Raw genomic sequence first — 24,677 nt, forward strand, 5'->3', positions numbered from 1 at the left:
GTGAAGCATCAAAGCATTTTGATTCTGATAACATGATCATTTCATGGTCAAGCTGCGATAGGCTGTTTGATGGTACAGAGCTGTATATTGACACCAGAGGAAGGAATTTTGATCACTTTGAACCTGGACTTTAAGGGTTTTTTCTTCTCTCCTATGAGGTTTCCTGTACTACTTGTGATGAGCACAGGAAAGACAAGCGGAGGGCAATTACGGTATAGAGCTTGGTAATGAAGATTACAATGGGCCTCATTACAAGAAAAACCAAAAAGGGATGCTCAGTAGAGAGGGCTTGGAGCTCACTTTTTATTCTGGAAGATGTCACCGCTATCAAGTAGACAAATGTCCAGGTGAGGCACTTTAGTTCTACAGTGACCAGTGGCGCAAACGGTTTAGGACAGAGTGAGGACCACATTGAGATCCCATTTAGGATGAGGTGGCTTGACCGGAGGAAAAAGATTAAGCTCAGTGAAATGTCGCTCTATGACCAGGTTTGTCAGAGTGAAAAGGCAATGATCCATGCTAAAATAAGCCCCTATGGCAGAAAAATGGGTTCTGCATGACAGAAAGTGGATGCCTGTGGTTGCTAGATGTGATATGAACAACAGGACACAGTCAATAGAAGCTAGACTAGGGTCAAGCAGCTTGGCAAGACACCACTGAAGGTTTGTGTGCCGCCTGAATTATACACATTGTCTTTTGAGAGACTGAACTGTGCTAGTGATTTGAACTCAGGAACCATGCTGCTAAACTGACGGATTGTTGGGAGGGACGCCACAACTGTTGATAGTTCTGATGCAGAAGATTCGGGATCTACGGCAACCTGATCAGGCTGCGTATGCACAGGTGCTGAATTTCAGAAAACTAGAACCTGGCTGGCCACCAAGGTGCTATAAGCAGCAGAGTGCAATTGTTGGAACTGCTGAGCGATCGATGATCAATGGCAAAGGAAAGTAGGCATATGCTAGCATGTTCATCCCACGGAATGTTAAGCGCATCCCCAGGTCCATCCCTGGAGGCATAGCACGGAAGCCTCTTGTTGGCCGACGTCGCAAACAGGTCCGGAGTGGCCCACTGTGAGAAAAGGTGGAAAAGAACATTGTCGATCTCCCACTCGTGGTTCGCCACTGACTGGCGGCTGAGGGAATCCGCCACAATATTGTTGCATCCAGATCTTTTTCTGCACTGCCCATTCCAAAATGTGGATGGCCAGATTGACAAGAGGGGGAGCCCTGTTGCCTCCCTGCTTTTTGACATAGAACATAGCTACTGAATTGTCTGTGCGTATTTTCACTATACTGCTTACAATGGAAGGCCGAAAAGATTTCAACGCCAGGAACACAGCGAGGAGTTGGAGGTAACTGATATTAGACTTCCTGTCCTGAGGTGTCCATAAGTCAAAAAACCTCCAAATGATGCAACGTGCCCCCAACCACCCCAGAAGGAAGGGGTCCTTAGTTATTGTAATTTGAGGTAAAAGTTCCCAAAAGGAGGCTTCACTGAGAGGTTGGCGCGAGTTGACCACCATTGGAGGTCCGGTACCATGGATGACTGGATTTCTATCAATTGGGAGTCCGGTTCCGTAGGGTTAGTTGTGTGCGCCTCATCTTTAGCCTCGCCAGAGGAAGAGCCAGAACACACGAGGACCAGAAGCCTCTGAAACCACCATGCTGTCCTATGGTAGGAGTTGAGAAACAGATGGCAAGTGACTAACAAGTCCGTAATCTTGTTCTTTGTAAGAAATAACTTGACTTTGATGGTATCCCATCGAAAACCTAAGATCATCAGGTCCCGAGAAACCGTCATGTACGATTGCTGCCAGTTTACCAACAGCTCAAGCCGGAACAGTAGCTGGAGAAGAGTCTGGAGGTTGTGTGCTGCAGTGGATAGACTTCGACTCCCTGGAGCCGGAGGAAAGCCGTAATGACTGCCATCATTTTCATGAAGACCAGTGGTGCTGAACTGAGACTAAAGGAGAGAACTCTATATTGGAAATGTTCTTTTCCTACTGAGAAACAGACAAATTTGCGGTCTTGAGGCCATATCAGGATATGCATGTAAGCGTCCTGGAGATCTACCACGTGGAGCCAATCACCCCTCCGTGATCACCTTGAATTGTTCTTGTGTAAGGGAAAGGTTAGTCAAGTCTAGGATAGTGCGCAGGCCAGCATGGTTGGGTTTGGGCACTGACCAGACAGGAATAAAATCCCTCCCCTCAGGTCAAAGAGCTTTTGCACCTTGGCCCTGAGAGAAGGAGACCCTATCTGTTGTAAAGGGTGTGAGGAGGTGCGGGTATCTGGAAGGGGTAGGTGAAAGCCTGACCGGGCGATGGATAAATCCCACTGGTCTCCTGTTATGGTCCTCCATGCCCCCAGATGAGACTACATCCATTCTCCCACTGGAAACTCGTGGGACCGATGAGAAACATTTTGTTGATTTGTCAGATGCAAGGGCACCTGCAGTTGAAGAGGAGGGTGAGAATCGGCAGAAAAACCATCCACCTTGTCCATTTGCACCGAGGCCCACTGGAAGAGTGATCCGCTTGGAACGCTCTTTGGTCCTGAAAACCTCTGAAACCCAAGAAGGATCTTGGACAGGATTCCGATTTTTGAGTAAGACATTTTGGAAGTGGCAGGTTTTGCTAAAACAGACAAAGATTTGGCCGTCAACATACTTGCCTTGTTAAGTTCCTCATCAGTGGAGGATTGGAAAAGATCTTTACCCTCAAAGGGAAGGTCAAGTACCTTTCCCTGGACCTCCCTTGCAAACATTGTAGCGTGGAGCAAATAGACCGGAGCGCTCGTGACTTTAAGGTCAAGGCCCCCGCGAGAGCGCTCTTCTGCAAGGCTGGGGTATATGGAATTGGAATTTCCAGCATTTGCCATTAGATCCAGCACCCTGTCATGAAACGCTCGAACTGCTCCTAGTAGTCATTTTAGGCAGAAACTGTAGGTGATCCGCAAGACGTGGTGTTTCAGGCACTTTTTGGTCGGGGGGGGCGGGGGCGCTGGCAGAAAAGGCAGGGGGAGAGGCACTGCCTGCAGAAAAGGCAGAGGGAGGAGGCACTGCCGGCAAAAACGGCAGGGGGAGGAGGCACTGCCGGCAGAAACGGCAGGGGGAGGAGGCACTGCCGGCAGAAACGGCAGGGGGAGGAGGCACTGCCGGCAGAAACGGCAGGGGGAGGAGGCACTGCCGGCAGAAACGGCAGGGGTTTTGGTGTTATCAGAAGACCTGGACTTGTCTTTCTGTTTTTGAGGAGTGGAGTGTTCTACGGGCTTGGAAGTGGGTAGAGACTGCTTCCTTTGCCATTTCCCTCCCTCCCCGTGACTGGAGGAGTGTTTCCCGTGTGTTTTAGGGCCCTCTGAGCTTTTTGACGCCTGGCGTCGAGGTTCGGGGGTCTTGACCCTATCCTTCGAGCGTGGAGGTAGGGGTTCGGGATCTGTAGTAATTCGGTCTGCGGGCGCCGACGCTTGGAGTGCGGCCTGAGGGTGGAAGTCGGCTTCGTCTTCCGACGATCGAACTTCGTGACCTTAGGGAGCGAGGCACTCTTGGCAATAGTGGATGTTTGCCTGGCGTCGTGCGGCGAGCTAGATCGAGAGCGCCCAGAGGACGACGATTCGGACCGTTCTCTACGTGCCTCTTTCCGAGAACTGGACGTGCGCGTCGAGTCTCGGTTGGACTTTATGTGCTTTGTGGAAGTGTCATGGGAAGCGCTCGTGTCGCCGGGGGTGTTCCCCATAGCCAGCCTGCCGGTCGACCTTCTGAGGTCAGGGACTTGCGCTCGGCTGTCTTTCGACGCCATAAAGCCCTCGCCGTCCGAAAGTACGGCGTCACTGCCATCGCTGAAGGCGCCCTCCGCTGCCATGGCCTCTTGACGCCTGGCGTGGTGGGCCCAACGCTTGATTGAACGGTCCTTAAGTGTTTTAGGCTTAAACCTACTACAGGCTCTGCAATTTGCCTCGGGGTGGTCCCTCGGCAAGCAGAGGTTGCACGTGGCGTGCCTGTCGACCCAAGGGTATTTGCGATTGCACTTGGGGCAGAATTGGAAAGGGGTACCCTCCATACGCACCTTGTGGCAGCGGACTGGTAAATGTAGGAATATATAAGTGTATCTATATATTACAAGAGTGTAGAGTATGACCGCCCCCCACTCTCCCTACTTGCAGGGCCGAGGTCAGCGGCTCAGGCCCGGGCCGAGACGGACGCCTCGAGGCCCAAATCCGTCGTGCAGTCGAAATCCTCTCCGATCCGGCGTCGAGTGTAGAAATTCGGTATCTCGACGTTGGGGTAGAGAAAGGGGGAAAATTATCAATATTTTGCAAAATGCTTCCAACCAGTATGGCGGAAAAAAACAATCTGAGGGTCCTAGACGCGTGAGGGATCATGGGTACAGGGGACGTCACACTAGGGATAGTATTACTGGCACGCCCTGTGTCGACGCCCATTTTCGAGTTTCGAAAAACAAACTAATACTCCGCAGCTTTCACTAGATGTCGACCTATGCACAGCATGTGATCTAAGCAGATTCCACAAGCCTCAGAAATACACACACACACACACACACACACACACACACACACACACACACACACACACACACCCTCCCCCCCCCCCCTAATAGCACTTATATTTTTCCATAAATAGCCTTTTGTTAAGACATCTAGGTTATGTTTGACCAGTGCAATATGAATGCAAAATCAAAGATATTCTGCCTGACACTTTACAATATACTAATTGTTTGCCATGGAAATAATGCTACAAGAATTAGCATGGATTAAATGTTGACATCCAAAAAACACTACACGCCCATATTTTAAGTTACTGACTGCATCACTTCTTTTTAAAAAGTAAACTTAATTAGCAGGGTTATCGGTCTAGGTGAGTGGATGAGTGATAGCTGATGCTCGATTATCAGCAGACCACTGTACACTTGGAACAAGAAACGTAGAGGAGGGAGGCAGAGTGAAGAGGCAACATGTACTCAAGCAATTGGCCTTTGCTTTGAAGAGAAACGTTTAATCAACAGTATGGCTTCACAAGTGTGACTTATAATTAGCAACCCTGGGCCACATCAAACTGATGTGATACCGCTTGATTTATGCCTTTTTAATGTCCAAGCAGAATTTCTCCTGTAAAGGGGAGCCAATGATGTTATAACGTGAGATCAGGCCCATCAGCCTAGTTGCCATATTCTTACAAAGGCCATACCAGTAATCACTGGTAGACATTTCAGGTTGTCTGGTAGCTCCTACCTCATGCAGTATCCCCAGGACCAAAATTGAGGGGTAGCAGGGCGCGGGGGGTAGCAGAGGGGAATTCATCATCTTCCTACTCACTGCGAATAGGAATGTTACAGTATCAAAAAGAAATACTTGAATGACTGGTCACTAGCCTTACCCTGGTGCATATAAACCGAGATTGTCCTGAAAGAATTGACACTCACAGTGATCTTATTAAAACATATGTTCAACTGTCTTATTTAAACAATTTCACATAAAACCAACATAATAATTAGAAAATAATAATCACAGTACACACAATTCACAAATATAGTCTCTAAAACATGAAGGTAAGCACCACAGAGACCCACACTTGTGCTTCACTGGTGTACTCGGACAACAAGTAGGCAAAAGGTACAAATACCCCTATTCACACTCCTATAGAGCCCTACATGTACATGTTTGTCCAATGGCCATTCTACCGGCAAAACATGTCCTGAATCTTAGGTGTATCCAGAACTTCAACTCGTGTAATTCTAATTCAGATCCTTCACACTAGGAATATTTGTAGAGGAAGAAGTGACATCCTTTGTCTAAAAATGTCTAATGACACTATGTAACCCCATCACAACACTGACAAACTAATCGTGTGTACCTGGAAAGGAAATCCATGGACACCACCGACCCAGAGTGTCAGGTAGGCCATGGATGCACCGACTACTTAGCTTGCCACTGTACAACCTTCAACAGATCTTTCTTTTGTCCTTAGGTCTGACTTTCATCTTCTCCAAATACTCCCAAAAGGAATGATTAGAACATCCAAGAAATACTACAGAACCTGCAGTCCTGGTGGGTTTTGCTGAAGTAGTGCACACCTTTCCCACATGGGGTCCATCCTGTGAATTTCCTAAATAGAAGGGGCTACTGATTATTGAACTAAATGACTCTCTTGCAACCGCTTTTTGGAGAAACATCCAGATTTGAAGCCCTAGCATTTTCATCCTACCTCTTCTTGTGGAAAAATCAGAGTAAACAAGTCCAATATGCTCAAGGGCATATCTGAACTAGTGAGAAGAGTTTGTGAAGGATCTATTGGACATGGACACAAAGATTATGGTTATCGTCGCAGAGCTGCAGTTGATATATTAATCTTTAAAGCAGCTCTTTTTTGGACCTGTGAAATATTCTTCAACTGTTGAGATAATCGAACCCGAATAAAATAGGCAAGTCGGGTATAAAAAGTAAACATTGAGGGATAGACTCTTCACTTGATATTGCAATGTCTGAATGATTCCAGCTGGATTTCAGACTACAAATTAAATCTTACTAAATCAGAGCCCTAAGGTTTTAAAAAATGACAAGTTATTGGCTGGGGCCAGTAAATTGGCCTGCATTAAAATTAAATACTGTTTTTTTTATCTCTGCTGATGTGGTAGAATTCAAATTTTTCACCAGTACTGGAGAAGATTCCTGAGGAAGTGTAGAGGTGGAATAACTGGCCCCCCATCCTTAACAGGTTGCATCAATGGGAAAGAACAGTTATCATTCCATGATTCATACTCAAGTGGAATGTCTGAATATTCCCAGTGCATCCAAAAAACTAAATTATAAATTATCAAAGGTTATTTATCATATTAGGAAAGTTAGATTACATGCCTCTGATCTGCAGGCTGCAAAGCCAAATGTGGGCCTGGCTCTCACAAATTGGTGAAATTACCATTTTGCAGTAGAGTTGGTTTACATTAAAAGATGGACGACTTCTGATGGCTGACCGATGCAGAAGTAACTAAAAGTGAAATGGTGACTCCACTTAGGTTATCAGATGTTATATGTCCTCCTAAACAGAGTACCCATAGATATACAGAAATCACCAATACTAGAGCTGTCCTTGGCCTTTTGGTTTTTAATGTGCCAAAGTTAAGTGGGGCAAATATAAATCGCTGATAACCTTTAAACTCCCTTTTTTACTATAATGGCTAGTTGGCCTTCGCTCAGTTCCAAGAATCCCATTGGGACGTTAAGAGTGAACTGGCTTCCAATATATTGCCTCCCCTCGCTTTTACAGTGGATGGGCCTGAATTAATGCGAGACTCAAATGGTCTTACTGGGAGGAACAGTTGAGCGCAGTGCAAAAATTCTTCCCACAGATTAAGCCCCTTTACTGACTCCTATTACTCAATAATGTATCGAGAAATGATGTCCTAGCGCAAATGTTATCCGAGGAACAAAATGTTCACATGAATGACTGATGTATTGACTTACTTCAATATGATGGGGATGTGTATCGTTTGCTAGGAAGAATCGGGATACTCAGTTTAAGGTCATCCAGAGACTGCACTTTAATTTGATTAAGTTACATAGACTAGGTTTGATCCACTCTCCATTGTTGTAGAGAACACGCGGCCAGACGAGAACCCATACACACGTCGGACTATGACCCGAGATGCTTATCCGTGCATTTAGGGTGCATCATTGCAAAAACGTGGGCTGGAATTTGATGGATTATCCCAACAAAATAACAAAATGATTGGTATTGTTTTCAGTAACAACATCTTTTCTTCTAAAATGGAAACATGAAGGGCCATTCTTTCAATTAGCAAATTAAATACAACATTAGTACAACTGTGTTTAGCAGAAAGATATAGGTTTAGACAGACACGAGCTCCAGGCAGCCGAGAGACTGTGGGAACTATATGACCATTTTGTTTTAATAGTTTTGGCTGTGACATGTGCACCGCTAAAATCGTTTGATAGGAAAAAGTTTATAATATTGCAATGCGTTTTCTTATTAGAGCATATTAAGGTTTAGGGAAATTATGATAAGGAATTTGCTATAGGTTAAAATTATTTAAACATGTAAGTTATATGGATGTATGCACTCAGTCATTGCAAGATGTGATGCATCGAATTTTCTTCCCCCACGCCCTTTTCCTATGATGCACATTTTTTTTTATTGTCAGTTATTGAAAGTTAATATTTTCTGAAAAGCTCAAAATATTGACATTTTAAAAAGTAGACCAGACGGCATCAGTCTCCTCTCAATGCAGTGGAATGGCAGCAGGTGGTTTATAAGGTTTTAGTGACCCGTTGCTAGGCCGCGTGAAGGAAGGCTTTTGAGATTCCTTGCAGATTGATTAGTCAGATCACAGCTCCTAGGTAGTTTGTGGCGTCTGTGCTGAGGTTTTTCCCCCTTTATTGAAAGAAAATAATTGGAAAATTCGACATTGTGTTGCTAAATGTCCAGGTCCAGCGAGGCTCAACTGCGTGGGGTTAGAGGTCAACATTTGTTTCTACGTCAAAGACCATCTAAACTGCAAATATGTTGCCAGCAATACCCTCAACTTTGTGGTGAGCAGGACCACGGATTGAGTTGGTGCAGGACCCAACAGAGCCACGAGACCTAAACTCCTATCTTTTTCTCTACTTTTTAGGAGGTGGTGTCCCCTTATTGGAAAACCAAGGTTGCAGTCTGGCATCCCAGAATCATGCTCATGTTTACCTACAATCTAATTATCACTCTGCCGCAAGCCTTCTATAAGACATTCTAATGTATAGGGCATCCCCTGTACAATGCACGAGTCAGGAAAGCACGCAATGCAAAAACAAATGTTATATAGCATCAATTTCTTACCCCTGAAGGAAGCACACATATCAAAGATAACTTGGTGTGTGGAGATGCAGTAAAAATAGGTGGAGATAAATATCAAGTAAAAGGATATACATTGATGGAAAAAAGCTTCAAATTGTATAAACAGACTAAACACTGATGAAAAGCAGTAAAATGTGTCCCTGAATCCAATGGTGAGAGGAAGGAAATATTTAGGCAATTCATCAGTAAAATGCATGCAGGAGCTGGATGGACCCAACTCCATTCAGTGCCAATGTCACATTCTGCAGTTTTCCTTGATGTTTGTCCATCTTGTTTTACAGAGTTTCATTGTATTAATTAGTTCTGATGTAGGAATGCAGTTTACAGCAGTTTTATAGTTGTGGGTCAAATTGGACAGAAAAGTAAGCCGTGCACATAACACTTGAGATGTTAAATCTATATTTAGAAGCAGTTCTCTTTAAATGTGAGAATATATTCATGAATATCCATGAATATCCCTTGGCGGAGAACCACCATAAACACTATGGTATTACTGATGCACCAATGCCCGTTCATTGGATGGTTGAGAACATGGGCCTTTGCAGTGCCCTTCTCAAATACTTTGCTGATTGCTTCAGAAGAGAGCCAGCAAAAGTAGTGAATTCCAACAGAAGCAGTAGCCAGCCTTAAAATGCAGGACGGCCGAGCACCTAATTTTTCCCAGATAGGGAAATAAGGCCTTCTGTGGGCAAGGTGACAACAGGCATTATCCCAGATATTTGACGCTTACCTACGGGAGGCAGCGGAGAGGCTGTTCCAATCCTCAGCACCAGTTTGAGCTCTCCCAGGAACACAGTGACCTAGAGGGAAAGGAAAAAAAAGTTATGTTTGTGCTATGCTTGAGATGGCACCACTCTCAGACAAATAGTGTTGGCCTGCATGATGGTAACTATTTATGTTTAGAAGTCATCTGATAAAAAAAATGTTCAGTGAAGTTATAAAATCAATACAATTATTTTCTTTGAAACATGAAACTCGGAGTGAAAGATTTTAGCATGCCTAGACTATGAATTTCTATGTATTTGCAGGCTTCAAATATTATTAAATTGACCATTTTCTGCCCCACGTGAGGGAGGCAAAACAAGTACACAGAAAGACGAAGCAATAACAAAATTCCGAAAACAAAGACTTCAAAAGCAAAAAGTGAGCATCATAGTCCTAAGGAGGGTGATAATCTAAGAATGTGCTTCATATAACAATTCAATGTAACCCCCAGTAAATGATTTACAGAAACGGATATACATTGGTTACAATGTAGAATAGGGTCTTCAAGAGGGCTGCCAAAAAGGGTGTTTGAGACCTTGCATCTGGTCCACTACCTACATAATACAAAAGAGACCTAAGCAGACCACTAAAGCCTAGGTTATCTATATTTGTTGCAAAAAGCCTGGTTATTGTCCTGCCTTGACCTGGATGTTACCAAATGTAGTCGTTTTTAATATGTATAACAAATTACTATGAAAGATTAAAAGGCCTGGGATAACTTGTGTGTGAATAAAGCATACTGGTTAGCCAATAAAATAATCACAATTTGTGTGTTTAGTGGAAGTGGTGATCTGGAGGCAAGTAGTAAGGTTATAAACAGAGCTCCTGTACAGGAAGGAACAGTGGTCTCCCTGCTAGGCTAACGTAGCTTTCACCTTGGGCTGTACTTTGTCAATCCGTCCGCCCTAGACAGTTAAAAATGCACAATATAAAGTTACTACTTTACTCCAAGCTCACAGTTGCCTTTCCACGACACTGATGGGTATAGTGCTGGATAATGCATTGGAGCAAAAAGCACCCTTTACTTTTTTTAAATAGCTGAGGGCTTGAAAACGTGCACCCAGGAGCTCTCACAGTCCTACGATCTGCCCTTCGCCTGCAGTCATTTTCAATATGGCCAGGCCAGGGCTATGGATTGCTAAATTCAGCAGAGATGCAGTCAGATCACATTGAGAAAAAGAACTATGAACTAGGAGAACAATAGTCACTATGGTAACTTTAACCTCATCCACTTTACGCCATACAAGGGTGATTTCACAGTACTGCAACCATATGCGAAGTTGGAACAAACCCTAAAGTAATTGAATAGGTTACACTGCCCCACCTACGCAACTAAGCATCCACTATTCAAAAGCCAGCAAGGCCTCCTTTGTCTTGTTCGCATTTCTATGTACGACCCATGGGAGTGACCAGCTTTTGAATTGTGCATACTTCCAAAATACAGGTGCCCTCCCACCTGGCCTGGAGAGTATTTTACTTTCTGCTTACAGCGATGGGCTTCATTGTAAGTGACAAGCAGTCTGTCAGTGGAACATATGTCCTTTGCTCGGTCAGGATATAATCGGAGCATGAACATTTAATACATGAAGGGTACTCTCGGAACCATAGGAAGGGGGCTACGACAGAACTTTGCAAATATATTTGAAAATGAGAATGAACCGCGAGTAAAAAAGCTGGACGAGTCCCCATTTTCCAATTTAACATGCAATGCTCTGCAGTAGTTTAGTAGTCATGGGTGCAGTTTATGGTCACCATGTTTAAGTACCGTATGGGTGGGCGGGGGGAGGAGATGTAGGGTGCGTACGAGAGCCCTACCCTGAAAATGTGCTTACTGGAATGGAGAGGGCCATCAGAGTTAACGTACGCCTTACCCTGCTCGATAGGATATGCAGGAAACTTCTTCAGTCAGTGTCACAGATGATAGTAAGCTTTATGGTGGCTCAGAGTTAACGTGTTTGTCTATGCACCAACAGCAGGTCATACGTTGCTTGTGACAATATATGAGTGAGCATGGAGGATTTCCTAGCTACCTAAACTTTGCTTAAGTTGGCTCGAGATAGTCCAAAGTGACCTGGAGTCAGGTACCCAAATCCAAGGACACTAAGGCGGAGGGGTGAAGTGCACTCGATATTACCCCCCCATCCCCCAATGGCTCAGGAAATGCACCCATAAACTAATCCTGAATGTGGGAAAGGCCAACATCCAGAAGCGATCTGAAAACCAGAACAGCAGCCAGTCAGGATTTACCTCCTCCTGGTCCGGAACTTCAGAAACACTAAGCATCTGACGGTTTTGAAGAATGGGGCTGGGGAGGGAGAATGCAGATTGACTCATGCCATCCCAGGCCATGCTAAGCAAGCCCTTAAGAGTAATGTGCCCGTTGACATTCACGCGGTTTACAGCTAGCATTACACATTTTAGTGTGTTCCAAACTGATCCAGTTGAGGTGAGCCCACTTACACACCCACAGTTAAAGTTCTGATACCACCTCAGGGTAAGGTTTCCATTAGTGATTCTGTAGGTACAACTCTCCCCCCCTCACCTCTCCTGAGGATGTCCACTTTCATATTGGAGTCACTTGCAATGGCAAAGCCGAAATTTGCTTAATGGCCCACTCCTAAATCCAGATGGCCAACAAGCACATTTGTGGGGGATCTCGTGCAGGGGTGGACTGGCCTATGTAGAATTCTGCAGATTTCCCGGTAAGCCTCGGCACCCTGGGCCTCTTGTGTGGAATTTCCAAATTTTCCCATAAAAAATGGTTGGGCTAGCTGAAAATGTCTAATATGGGGCTACTTTGAAAATTATTTCCAGGGCCTCTTCTGGTTCCCAGTCACCCCAGATCTTGTGCCCTCCTCCCTAGCCCCCCCCCTGTTTGCTAATGGAATATATAGAGGTGGTGATGACTTGCCAAAATGATCACATTATCGTTCTTAATTATGGGAGGAATTTCCTGAGGGCCAGGAAACGGCCACAAGTTCCAAAAATCCAGAGAGCCGTCTCAAGCACCCCAAAGGTAGTGAATTTAATAATCTCCCAGGGTAAACCCCCACCAAACAGAGGCGTCTGTGTTGATTTGTCACTGTATGAATGGCATCCTAAAATGAGACACAAACCAAAGGACAAGACTCTAGGAACCACCAGCTCAAATTCAGCAGAATAGAATACACCAGAGCATGGCTGTGACAACTGATGCCTGGGCCTGTAGTTGTGCTGCTGAAGAGCTTTTCAGAGAGGACAGGCCTTGATAAGGTCAGGTTTGTTGTTGGCAGGTGTAGAAGAATATGGCTTCTCCCATATTTACAGCACCTCCTTCAGGATTGAAATGCTCGACCTGGTCTGATTTTGGGACAAACGCACAGAAACAAAAAGGCTTGGCATGATGGAATGGGAGAAGGGATTTGTTCTGGTTCATCCTGTACTGGATAGACACCTTTAACGGGTTCCAGAGGCATGAGTAAAAGGGGCATGGAGGACAGTGGGCAAGTGGTAAGCATCCACAGTTTAAACTGGGAGGAGGTGGACGAGGGGGGTGGCTGCAGAAAAATCTGCGGTTGAGGAGACAGAAGCTGTGGATGGGTAAGAACAAGTGGGGGTTGAAGGCTCCATGACACATTCAAATTGAGGATGAGAAGGAGGATGCAGACCTGAGTTTGCTGGAAGGCACAATGTAGCATTGGCTTCTTCCATTTACTCCATTAAGTAGCCTTTCATTGAGGCAGAGGTAATACATTTCTGACATTTCCCAAAGAACATCCTTCCCAGTGGATTGCGATAGTTGGAGACGGACGTGCTACTGTGGTGCAGACACCACTGTTAAGTGGTTTGTTGCCACAGTTTTTATTTTGTATTTTTTTAATTTTTTTCATGCATGAAGGTAGATATATGGAGATAAGCAGAAACCATCCTTGTAGTGGCCAAAGACTACCATTCTTCCTGGGAGAACAGCAGTTCCAAGAGGCATCCGAGAAAGGGGCATGGATGCAAACCCTGAAATTTACAGACAGGTAGGGGCAGACCCAAAAACGCACCCTCCTACATCAATGTGGAGCCTTCTCGATATGTCAACCACACAAGTCGCATGGTTGCAATGTCATACTCGGGAGCATCTAAAATGAGTTCTGAATCTCGCCTCAGCATAAACTGCTATTTTGCGATGAAGAGAAATACAACCTTTCATCTGCGCATTCCTGAAAGTGCAGTGCAAGGACAGGCGCATCTTAGGTTCAGGATTCAAAAGTTAGGGCTCCTGGTTGGGAGCCTATTCTACCCAGGAGGGTTAGTAGGGAACAATGATTACAATTGAATAGGTTCAAGAAAAATAGGTGCCATCAGAATACTCCTGTTTTTTGTCACCCGCTGTATCAAGAAAGAATAAATATTTTCAAACTCGGTTGTAGAATCAATCCTATTCTTTATCTAAAGTTTGTACAGTTCAACATAAAATGGACGCTTCAGAGTTATCAAAAAAAGGGGGAGGTCATTGACCTAAAGTACAGAAAATATTTACATCACACAGAGCCAAAAGTTTTTCGGTAAGACAACCATTTGGTGTGTGCAAGACAAAATCAAATTCAAATTTCATTTGTCAGGGAGTTCGCATGAAAATGGCAAACAAACAATTGGACATTTACAACATCACTTGAACATTTCAACCAAAACAAATCATTTTCATTGTGTATTATACTGCAGTTGGGGATAGTGTGTCTACACCACAGTGTTTCAGCCGTTTCTAGGTGGGCTTAATATGCCACATCTGGTATACGGCCTTTATCAGGACGGGGGCCGAACCCTGAGAACTGGGCGCCAGAGACTTAGAGCGAGTTTCAACAAGTTACATGCATTTTCAAATTATATAAGACAATAGCGATAAGAGCAAATGACCAGGTTACATAATGGTCGCAATAGTGAGACAGAATGGGGAACATTACAAGCGTGGAAAGGTGAATAGTTAAACAGTTTAACAATTCTTGTTGGCAAGCCAGGATTTTGTTTTTGCTCTGAAGGTCCAGAACGAAGGTTCCATTCTAAGGTTAAGCGGTATTACATTCCATTGCTTCGCTGCTAGAACCGGGAAGCTGGAACCACCTGCTTTTTTTAGGGTGAATTTGGGAATGTTGAGGCAGTGCGAGTATCTTGTTCTGGTTGGTCTGGTCGATCTTTTGTTAAATCCGTCTGCCAGATACTTCGGAGCGTCATTTGAACGTCATTTATGAATGACGACCAATGATCTGAGGGCGATTCTGTCTCGTACTGGGAGCCAGTGGCCGTTTTGTCTAAGGCTAGAGATGTGAGAATACCACGGGATGCTCAGTGCTGCTGTAAGGGCATTATTCTGCAGCACCCCGGGAAGAGGGTGTTGCAGTAGTCAATTTTTGAATGCACTAGCACCCTGGCCACGGTGATGCAACTGGTAGGCGAGAGGAATGTTTTGCAAGCATTGAGCAGCTTGTTAGTGTAAGCTGTGGAATATGCTAAAGCATTTACTTGCTTTTTGAGTGAGAGAGTGGAATCCAAGTAAACTCCTAAAGTTTTGATATTCTTGGCCACTTTGATCAAGTTACCATCTATATTGATGGATGCATAACGAGGGTCGAGTTTGTTTAGACGTGGTTATGATCCAACAAGAAGCTCTGTTTTCTCGTCGTTGAGGCATAGGCCATATTCAGCCATCCACGCCTGGATCTCCAATCCAAGTAGAGGTTGTTGATCAGTTTGGGGTCCTCTTCGTAGCATCCCGACAGTGTGCTGAGAACCTGAGTGTCGTCCGCATAATTAGTGTATGTGACCCCCCCAGGTTGTCAAGGCGGTCGAACAGGAGCTTAGTAAAGATGTTGTATAAGGTTGGTGATATTCAAGAGCCTTGCGGGATAGGGTGCGCTGATGGTGAGAAGACCCTGGAGGTACGGTTAGTGAGGAAGGATTGTACCCATGCGGACGCCTCGCTGGAAAAGGCAGCTGCTGAAGCCAGATGTCCAGTGAGGATCCGGTGGTCAACGAGGTCTAAAGCTGCCGATAGGTCGAGCAACAGGAGCATGGCTAGTTTGCAGTTGTCTTACCTTGCCCATCTGGATTTTAAGATCCAGAAAGGCAGTTTCAGTTCTGTGCCTTGGGCATAGGTCCTTGGCACCTGGAAGGCTTGAGGCCTTTGATGATGTTCTCTACTTCTTTGGCCGAGACTGGTGTGAAGGAGAAGGGGGGTGGGTGGGTGTGGGGGAAAGAGCGTCTTTTTAGCTAGGCCTGTTTTTTTTCATTCAATTCTAGATTGGAGTAGGACAATTGTGTCTGCAAGCGCTTTTTGGATTTTTTTCACACAAATCTGCATCTTTCGAGCAAGATTCTGCAGGTGTAGGTCGTGTCTCAAGTTCGCCAAGGATATTGAAAAGCTCTTTTGTCTTTGATTTGGCATTGGATATTCTGTTGTTGCAAGACTCTTTGTTAGCAGTGAGAATAGCTGTTTTATAGGTGGCAGCCGCTGCAGTGAAGAGTGCTTTGCTGGATGAGTTGGGCATTTTTCTCCAAGCGGATTCCACCGCTCGTTTGGCATTCCGCAGGAGTTTCAGTTCAGGGGTGAACCATTAGTTGAGGTGGGCTACTGGTGAGTTTGACGGGCGCGATGTTAACAGCTTCTTGAAGGGTTTTGTTATAGAGGTTGACAAGCTTATTTGCGTCTAAGTTTCAGTAGTTTACAGGAGTGAGGATGTTATGGATGAGTGGGCACAGGCTTTGCAATATTATATTGCGGTTGTTCCTGGAGAGGGTTTGCAGTGCAGTGGCTGGAGTAGAGATAGTGTGCGCGTTACCTTGGATGTAAAAGGAGATGACGCGATGTTCGGACCGGGCAATTGTTTCATTTTTAAGGATTGTGGTATCACAGTTATAATCGGCCAACCAGTCCAGGGTCTGACTTTATTGTGTGTTGGGGCGGAGATCATATGTTTAAAGCCAAGTTGGGAGATTGTGTTTTATAGAGATAAGGCATTTGCATCATTAGGATCACCAAGGTTGAGGTCCCCGAGCAGGATGATTTGAGAACCTAATTTGGTGTTAATGTGTCTAGTGCGAGGAACCTGCAGTAACAGGGAAGTAGTATGCGAGTTGCTCTAGGGAGGAAGGGTCCTGGTATTAACCTGTTTGGTAGCCTTGGGATGAGTGCATCACCCAGGTTTCTGCCTGTAGGGCACTCCTCTAGAAGGCTATATATTAGACTGTAAAGCAACTCATTATGATGGTGGCCAATGACCCAACTAAGCACAGGGTCCCTCTCGGTGCTGGAAACACTTAGAAAAAAGTCATTGGGGAAGGGTGCTGTGAAATAGTTCTATTTTCTTTAACCCATTATGTGTCTTTTCTTCTTGTAATCAAGAAATGCGTTTAAAGCTGCAGAAGCAGGAAGACAGATGTTCACACAGCTAAGCAAATGCTCCCGGACTGCCCTTGCAGAGTGTTTCCGATATGAAAAAGCTTTACAGAGCATAAACCGGGGGTCAAGATAACAGACTAAGCAAAATTAACATTGCACAAGATACTCAATGCATTGTCTATAATACACCCAGGTCCACAGAACCCTTCCCTCCACACTAATGGATTGGGTGGAACCAACATTTTTCAAAAATATAAAGTAAAGTGACACATGCACCTCTCGTACAGACGGTAAGACAAATAAGGATGCAAAAGATTAATAAAGGCTATAAGCAAACAAGTAATGTCAAAAGGGTAGAGATGAGATCAGCTGAGAGGTGATCAAAAGACCCATAGGGGATGCCAAAGTGTGGAGACGGAATAAGCACAGCGGAAAAGATCAGAGGAGAGTATCATAATTAATTGTGAAAATTTGAACATGCTGTAGAAACAGTAACATGAGTAAACAAATCTAATTGATCAGAAATGAAGTTAGTTGAGAAAACATAAATGGAAGTGATATAAAGTGGCTTAACTTCTGAAGTTGATCAAGTTTGTAAGGTTGTTAGTGGAGAGTCAAGGGATTGGATTGTAGATCTTGATTTGTCCATGAGATGAGTTGAGGTGGATGGGATATCCAAGGGGATTGAGGAAGTGGATATGCTTCTTTTCAGAGTATATTTGATGTGTTGGTTATTAGGAATTCTGAAAGCTGGCAAAGAAGGTTGATGGTCTGATGGGGACTTGTTGGTTATGGGGGTGAGAGAGGATGTATCCTTCGGCGTTGTCTGTAGAGCTTGAAGTAGTTTATGTAGTTCATTTGGATCGGTGTATTCTTTAGTGGGACCATCAGGGGTGGTAATGATCATTTTTGTAGGATCCAGTAGACTGTATCTAATATTAAGAGACTTTAGCAGGGGTCTCATGTCCAGAAATCTTTTCCTTTTAACTTAGGTAAAACTGGAGGAATCCGGAGAGATGAAGATTCTATTATTTTGGAAAAGAAAAGGAAAGTTTTTCCTGGCAGTAAGAAGAACTTGACGTGCTTGTTGGTGTCAAAGAAAACAAGCAATAAAGGGTCTGGGCAAAGGGTTGTTTCGGAAGAAGCGAGGGCGCGTTTCAATTCCAGTAGTGGTGAGAAGGTGATTCCAAAGGTGGAAGAGATCCACTTGGTTAGAAGGTTAATAGGGTCTTCTCCTTCCACTTTTTCAGGAATTCCGTAGAAGCGGAGGTTGTCTCTGCGATCCCTGTCTTCTAACTCAGTAACCTGACCTTCCAATTGCGTGGGTTTTGTTTGCATGTTTTCTAAGCCATATACTGTGTCCGGCACAGTGCTAATTCTTTCTTCTGTTTCGTCAAGTCTGCCAGAAAATAATTTTGTCATTTTTGAATTCTTTGAGCGCCATCGAATGGAAGAAGAGCGAAGATCTAGTGTGGAAATAGAGGAACATAGGTCGTCAAGTTCGTCTAAGATTTTCTCCATGCAAGCATTGAGTCATGTATTGTCAAGTAAAGATGCGACTTTGGTGTTATCAGCCATGTTTGGGATATTGAATAAAACTGAAGTGAATAAGAAATCAAGTAGAATTGACTGAGATTAAAATATCCACGTGAGTAATGTTAGAGGAAGATGGGAAGAGTCGCTTGTAGAAATAATGAAAGTCAGCCAGTTGAAGCTTGTAAAGACAAATCTGTAAAAGAATTTCAAATGTACTCCACTAGAAGTGGGAACAATAATTAATGGGAGGGGTGTAACAGCTTCAGATGGAGGAAATGAGTTACTTAGTAAGGTCCCTAGTGGAAGCACTTTGCTAATATATCAGAAGAAGTTCAGTGACAAAGTTTCAAATTTAAGTTAAAGGTTAAATTACACACTCCGCTTGACAGGCAGACAGGGAATCACACTTCCTTCAGACCGTAGCTAATTAAGAGGGATTCATATACGGCTGCTGTTTTAGGAGGTTTAGGAAAATTAAGCAGCAAAGCTTTGCAGGAGTATCATACAGTCAGCTCAAGGACAGAGCATTTTAGATAGAGAGTGAGCAGTTAATAGATTGGCATCCAGGTAGATGAGTTCTGCTATAAGATGAGAAAGGTTGAACAATAAAGCTCCAAATGTAAAAAATACAGTTCCACCAACAGTTAAGGTATTTCCATTTGGAACATAGAAGTAGATTGATTTGAGTTCAAGTGAAGTTATTCATCAGGGAAGTTAGAGAGAATTCCTCAGAGGCATTAAAAAAGTGCCCAAATATTGATAAATATATTAATTTCTGTTGTAAATGTGACACAAAACAGAATTATCCTGCGTGTAATGAGCAGTTACTTACAGGCTTGGTCATGAGAAAGACGTGTTTCCTTACACTAAGCGGATTACCTGACTCATGTAACCCGTGACAGCTGACAGAATGTTGCAGTTGAGTTGCAACGCGAGGCCTCTGCTGCAGGCCTAGCCCACATTCTCAGCTGTGTTGATCTTGTAGCTGCAGCTGACAGAGAACATGAGGCTGCAAGACGACGTTGCTGAGGACTTCAAGACCCTGTGCATCACTCATCGTGCAGCGCACAAGACAAGCCCACTATACTTGTAAGATAAGTTAAAACCTTACCTCCCAGCCCGCACCCTAAAGATCAAGCACTGCCCTCCTTTTAGTGATCCCAACCACTAACTCAGTCAGGATCGGAGGATCCCCTTTCTCAGCACTGGCCCCTACTCTGTGGAACTCGCTTCCACCACACATCCAACACACTCAAGCCTATAGGACATTCCGTAAATTACTAAAAACATGGCTCTTTCCATAACGCCAACATCAGCCTTAAAGATGCGACTAAACTTCCAACAACCCAATGACTAAATACACAATGGGAATCCTAACCTGGTCTTCAATGAATACGCCCACTGATTGGGCTATAGACAACCGTATCCCTGAACACTGAACAATGATCTCTTGAGATCCTACCCACATGACGTTCCGAGCCCTTAACACGTCCCACGGCGTCACCCTTACTTCGCCCTTGCAATGTCACCCGCCCTCCTGTTCCCGTGATGTATATATATATCTCTCTGTATTACCCCCTCTAACCCCTGTGTATCCCTCTATACTGCCATCCCCTCTAGCCCCTGTGATGTCATTGAATGCCCCAGTGTCCGTTTCGCCGTGTACCATGCTTTCTGTTCCCCATGATATCTCCATGTATCCCTCTGCCATCCAGTCGCTGTAACCCCAGCCCTCAATCACTATATGCTCGTGTGTAGCCGGGTATCCTCCCCTCCTGTTCTTGTGATGTCACTATATATCCCACTGTATTACCCTCCCCTCTGGCCCTGTGATGTCACTGAATTCCTTGCTGTGCTCGTGCGTCGCTGTGCACCTTCCCTCTCGATTCCCCTGGATGTCACTATGTATCCCTCTGCCATTACCGTCCTGTTGCTGTAAGCCCAGCACTCTGTCGCTTTAGTCCCCTCTCTGCCGGTAGGTCAACGTGTACCCTGCCCCCCTGTTCCCATGTCGTTATGTATCCCAATGGATGGACGCATGTGGAATGAATGGATGGATGGAATGTATGTATGTGGAATTGACGGATGGGAATGGATAGAATGGATGTGATGGAAGACCGTGAATGGATCGAATGGATGGAAAGAAAAGTGATGGATGGATGGAAAAGGAATGGACAGATGCATTGATGGAATGGATTGATGGAATGGAAGGAATGAATACCTACCCTGAATAATTACCCTACACTCTAGTTCCCGTGTGTGCCCACCGTGTATATGTGTACCCTGCTTTCCTGTTCCCCATGCTATTGCATATCCACATGTCCCACTCCCATGGCTGTAAACCCAGACTCCTGTCACTGTGTCCGTGTGACGCTGTGTTCCCTGACATCCTATTCACGTGCCCGGTCTCGGGTGCTTTAAAGATGAACCATCATATCATATTGCTTCACTACCTACTATACACCATCACACAACTAGAACACAGCTATGCCCCTGATAAATTTGGCCTAGCTGTATAAATTTGGCCTAGCTGTTCACATACGAACACTACCCCATGAACACCTCATCACCCTAATAAAACGCAGCTATCCCATGACATTCCAGACTAGTTGCTCACATTAGTGTCCTTCAGGCCTAACACAACCAGAACCCAGTCTGGGTGTCCACCCATCAGACTGCACACATCCAACTGATAGCTTCAGCACCACACCCAACACTAGGATGCAGCTACCATCCGGCAATTACATCAGCTGCACACATAACTGGTGCACCCGTGCACCCTATGACACTACCTCCCTCTACTGACCAGAACTGCGGTTCCCAAGGGCTATCAAACTGACCCACAACCAAAAAGTAGGGTAAATAAAGATGTACCCAGCAGATGGCCACATTGGCCCAGAGGAAACCCTTTGGTCACCACCCCCTGACCAAATGAATTAGAATGCTGTATATACACCACTGCAAATTGGGAAAACAGTTTAAAATGCATCCCATGGGATTATGGCATATGCAGAGGAAGGGAGCACTTCCTTACCTGTAACTCAATTTCTCCAGCGTTCGTATCTGTCATGGATTCACATGCTGTGAATATTTCCCTGTCAGGCTGGGAAACCTCAGTAACCTTAACTGAACGTTTTCCGATGGAAAACGTCAACACTTTAGTGACAAACCAATAGGAAGTCTGGTATAAATGGCCCGCCCCCACAGCTTCCCTTCAGACTTTAACCTCCATAGTAGAGGGGCCGCTGAACACAGGTGTGCCTGCAGGGCTGGCCAGCTGGCGCATGTGAATCCATGAAAAATACAAACGCTGGAGAAATGGAGTTACAGGTAAGAAACTACTTCCTTCTCCAGCATTGGCTCTTTCATGGATTCACATGCTGTGAATAGATTACATAGCAGTACAACCAATGTGTGGAGGTGTGCCATAGGCAAACCAACAAACAGCATCTTATCACATACATGAGACAACAAACCCAGCGAGTGATACAGCAAAATAGAAAAACCCCGAAGCTGCGGGGCCTACCTTACTGAAACAGGCATTGGAGGACCGCACCTGCACATCTTCCACATGTTGCTGCCCGTAATGCCTGGTGAATGTATGCAGCACTGCCCAGGAGGCTGCCTGGCAAATGTCCACCAGCAGTATCTCAGACCACAGCGCCGACGCCGTGGACCACATAGAATGAGCCTTCGGAGCACCCCTCAAAGGCTTGCCAGCTTTAGTGTGACAAAAGGAAATTGTAGATGACACACAACAGGAAAGTCCTCGTTTGGAAATAGAGTGCCCCTTGTTGGAGGGCCCAAATGCCACAAACAGCTGCCTTGACTTTCTGAAGTCCTGTGTTTGATTCTGGTAAAACTTTAGTGCCCTCTTAACATCCAGCGAATGCAGGGCCTTTTCTACCGTCATGGATGCATTAGCAAAGAAATAGAGGCAAGTTTGTGAAACGCTGATAGCACTTTCGGGATAAAGTGCGGGTTAGTAGCCAGGATAACCCGGTCCTTCATAAAGCTTATTAAGGTAGGTCAATGACCAATGCCTGCAACTCAGACACGTGCCTGGCTGAGGTAATCAACACTAGAAAAGCCACCTTCCACGAGAGGAACTTTAAAGAAGCTGTCGACATGGGTTCAAAAGGAGGTTTCATCAAAGCCGAAAGAACTACATTGAGGCTCCACACCGGTGCAAACCTCTTCACCAGGGGAAATTTCCGAAATAGCTCCTTCAGAAAATGTTTCAAACGATCACTAAACAGCGGAGAAGCATGGTGCCTTCTCGTGAATCTAGAAATCCCTGCCAAATGCACATTAATGGATAACACCAGACCCCCTTGTGCCAGGTGTAACAAGTACGGGAGAACCTGAGCCAGGGAGACCTCCAAAGGCTATATCTCAGGATGACTTTCACACCAGGTGCAGAATCTCACCCATTTATGACCATACGAGACATTGGTAGAAGGGGCCCTTGCTGCCTCCAAGATCTGTCGATATTCCTAGATGACCAAGCTCGGAGTGATCAGGAGCCATGCCGCTAAGCTGAGATGCCAGATCGTGATCCCACACTGCCGTCGTCCTGAGACAGAAGATCCGGATCTGCTCCCAAACCAACCGGCTCTTCCACCGCCAGTTGAAGGAGATCTGAAACCACGTCTGCCTGGACCAGAACAGGGCAAACAAAATCACCCTGCACTGGTACTTCAGAATCCACTGAATGGTCCTCCGAACGAGTGGAAAAGGGGGGGAACGCATCCGCGAATAGGCCCGTCCTTGGGAATGAGAACGTGTCCCCCAATGACTCTTGATGAGCCCCTCTGCTGGCAAACTCTGGACACTGCTTGTTTTCCCCTCGTAGCAAACAAATCTATCGGAGGAGACCCCCATTGTGGGAAGAATCTTGCCACCTGTTGTGCCTTCAGCCTCCACTCGTGTAGCTGACTGGCTTCCCTGCTGAGCTGGGCGTTAAATACGAATTGTCGAAGTTTATGGCGAATCCGAGCCGTTGCAAATGTTCTATGGTTGCCATGAAAGACTCTTCTGCCCGTTCCCGTGACAAACCCCTTACCAACCAATCGTCCAGGGAGGGGTACACATGATGACCCTCCCTCCGGAGGAAGGCAGCCACTGGGGCCAGACACTTTGTGAATGTCCTGAGGGAAGACTTTAGGCCAAATGGGAGGGCCCAAAACTGATAGCGATCTTCTCTGACCCCAAAAAGCAGGAACTTGCAGTGTTTCAGCCTCATAGGGATGTGAAAATAGGCATCCTGCAGATCTAATGACGCCAGGAAGTCGACCGGTTGCATCGAGCGGACATCTTGAAGGGTGAGCTTCTTGAACTTCGAGCATTACAGATTCTTGTTCAACGCCCGAAGATCTAGAATAGGCCTCCACTTGCCGTTGGGTTTTTTCACAAAGTACCGGGAGTACACCCCCTGGCCCGCTCCGCAACCGGAACTGATTTTATCGCCCCTTTCTCGAGCAGGAGTACCACCACCTGCAGCAAGATTGGAAGATGTGGCTGCACCCCATGCAGTGGAGGAATAGGGACCGGAGGACTCCGAAAACTGAGTGGCCGAGACGTACCGTATCCAGTACCCAGCGATCTGATCTTATCGGTTGCCACTCGTCGACATGGATCGCCACCCTGCTCCCCAGCAGATTGTCCAAATGGCAGTCATTGTTGGGCTTTTGACTGCCTTCCCTTAGCTGCCGAGGACTGCAAATCTTTCTTTCGTTGGGCTTGAAAGTCCCTGCTCTTTTGAGCCAATTGGACTGATTACCGACAGCCTTGAGAATAGTAGCTAGGGCGCCTGTAACTGCGATCTCTGCAGGAGGCAAACCGGGCATTCCCTGAGGCACCACGAAAAGCTTGAAAGGAGCAAAAAGAGCGACCACCTTGCAAGGAACCCAAGGACTTCACTGTCTCCGTAGCCTCCTTCATTCCTTTCAGAGCCTCAATTTTTTCCCCAAATAATTGTTCGCCCTCACAGGGCATATCTATAACTTTATATTGGACCTCGGGACGAAAATACGTATACTTCAGCCAGCCCTGCAGTCGGAGCACCATCCCATTATTAATTTGCTTCAAACCCGACTCCGCCAGGTCCACTACAATACTGATGCTGTGGTTGGAGAACTCCTCCCCC

General features: G+C 45.5%; 1 protein-coding gene across 4 annotated transcripts in view; it reads right to left on the bottom strand.

Moving 5' to 3' along the window:
• The window catches only part of R3HDM2 (R3H domain containing 2), a 2,186,793-nt gene that overhangs the window by 2,014,520 nt on the left and 147,596 nt on the right, over positions 1-24,677 (bottom strand). For all 4 annotated transcript variants that reach the window (XM_069653574.1, XM_069653576.1, XM_069653575.1 and 1 more), the window contains exon 2: positions 9,596-9,665. The gene's annotated coding sequence lies outside the window, so the exon portion shown is untranslated. The remainder of the gene's footprint in view (positions 1-9,595; positions 9,666-24,677) is intronic.

This window comes from Ambystoma mexicanum, chromosome 3q (assembly GCF_040938575.1).
Source record: "Ambystoma mexicanum isolate Mex_15411 chromosome 3q, UKY_AmexF1_1, whole genome shotgun sequence".
Taxonomy (NCBI): Eukaryota; Metazoa; Chordata; class Amphibia; order Caudata; family Ambystomatidae; genus Ambystoma; species Ambystoma mexicanum.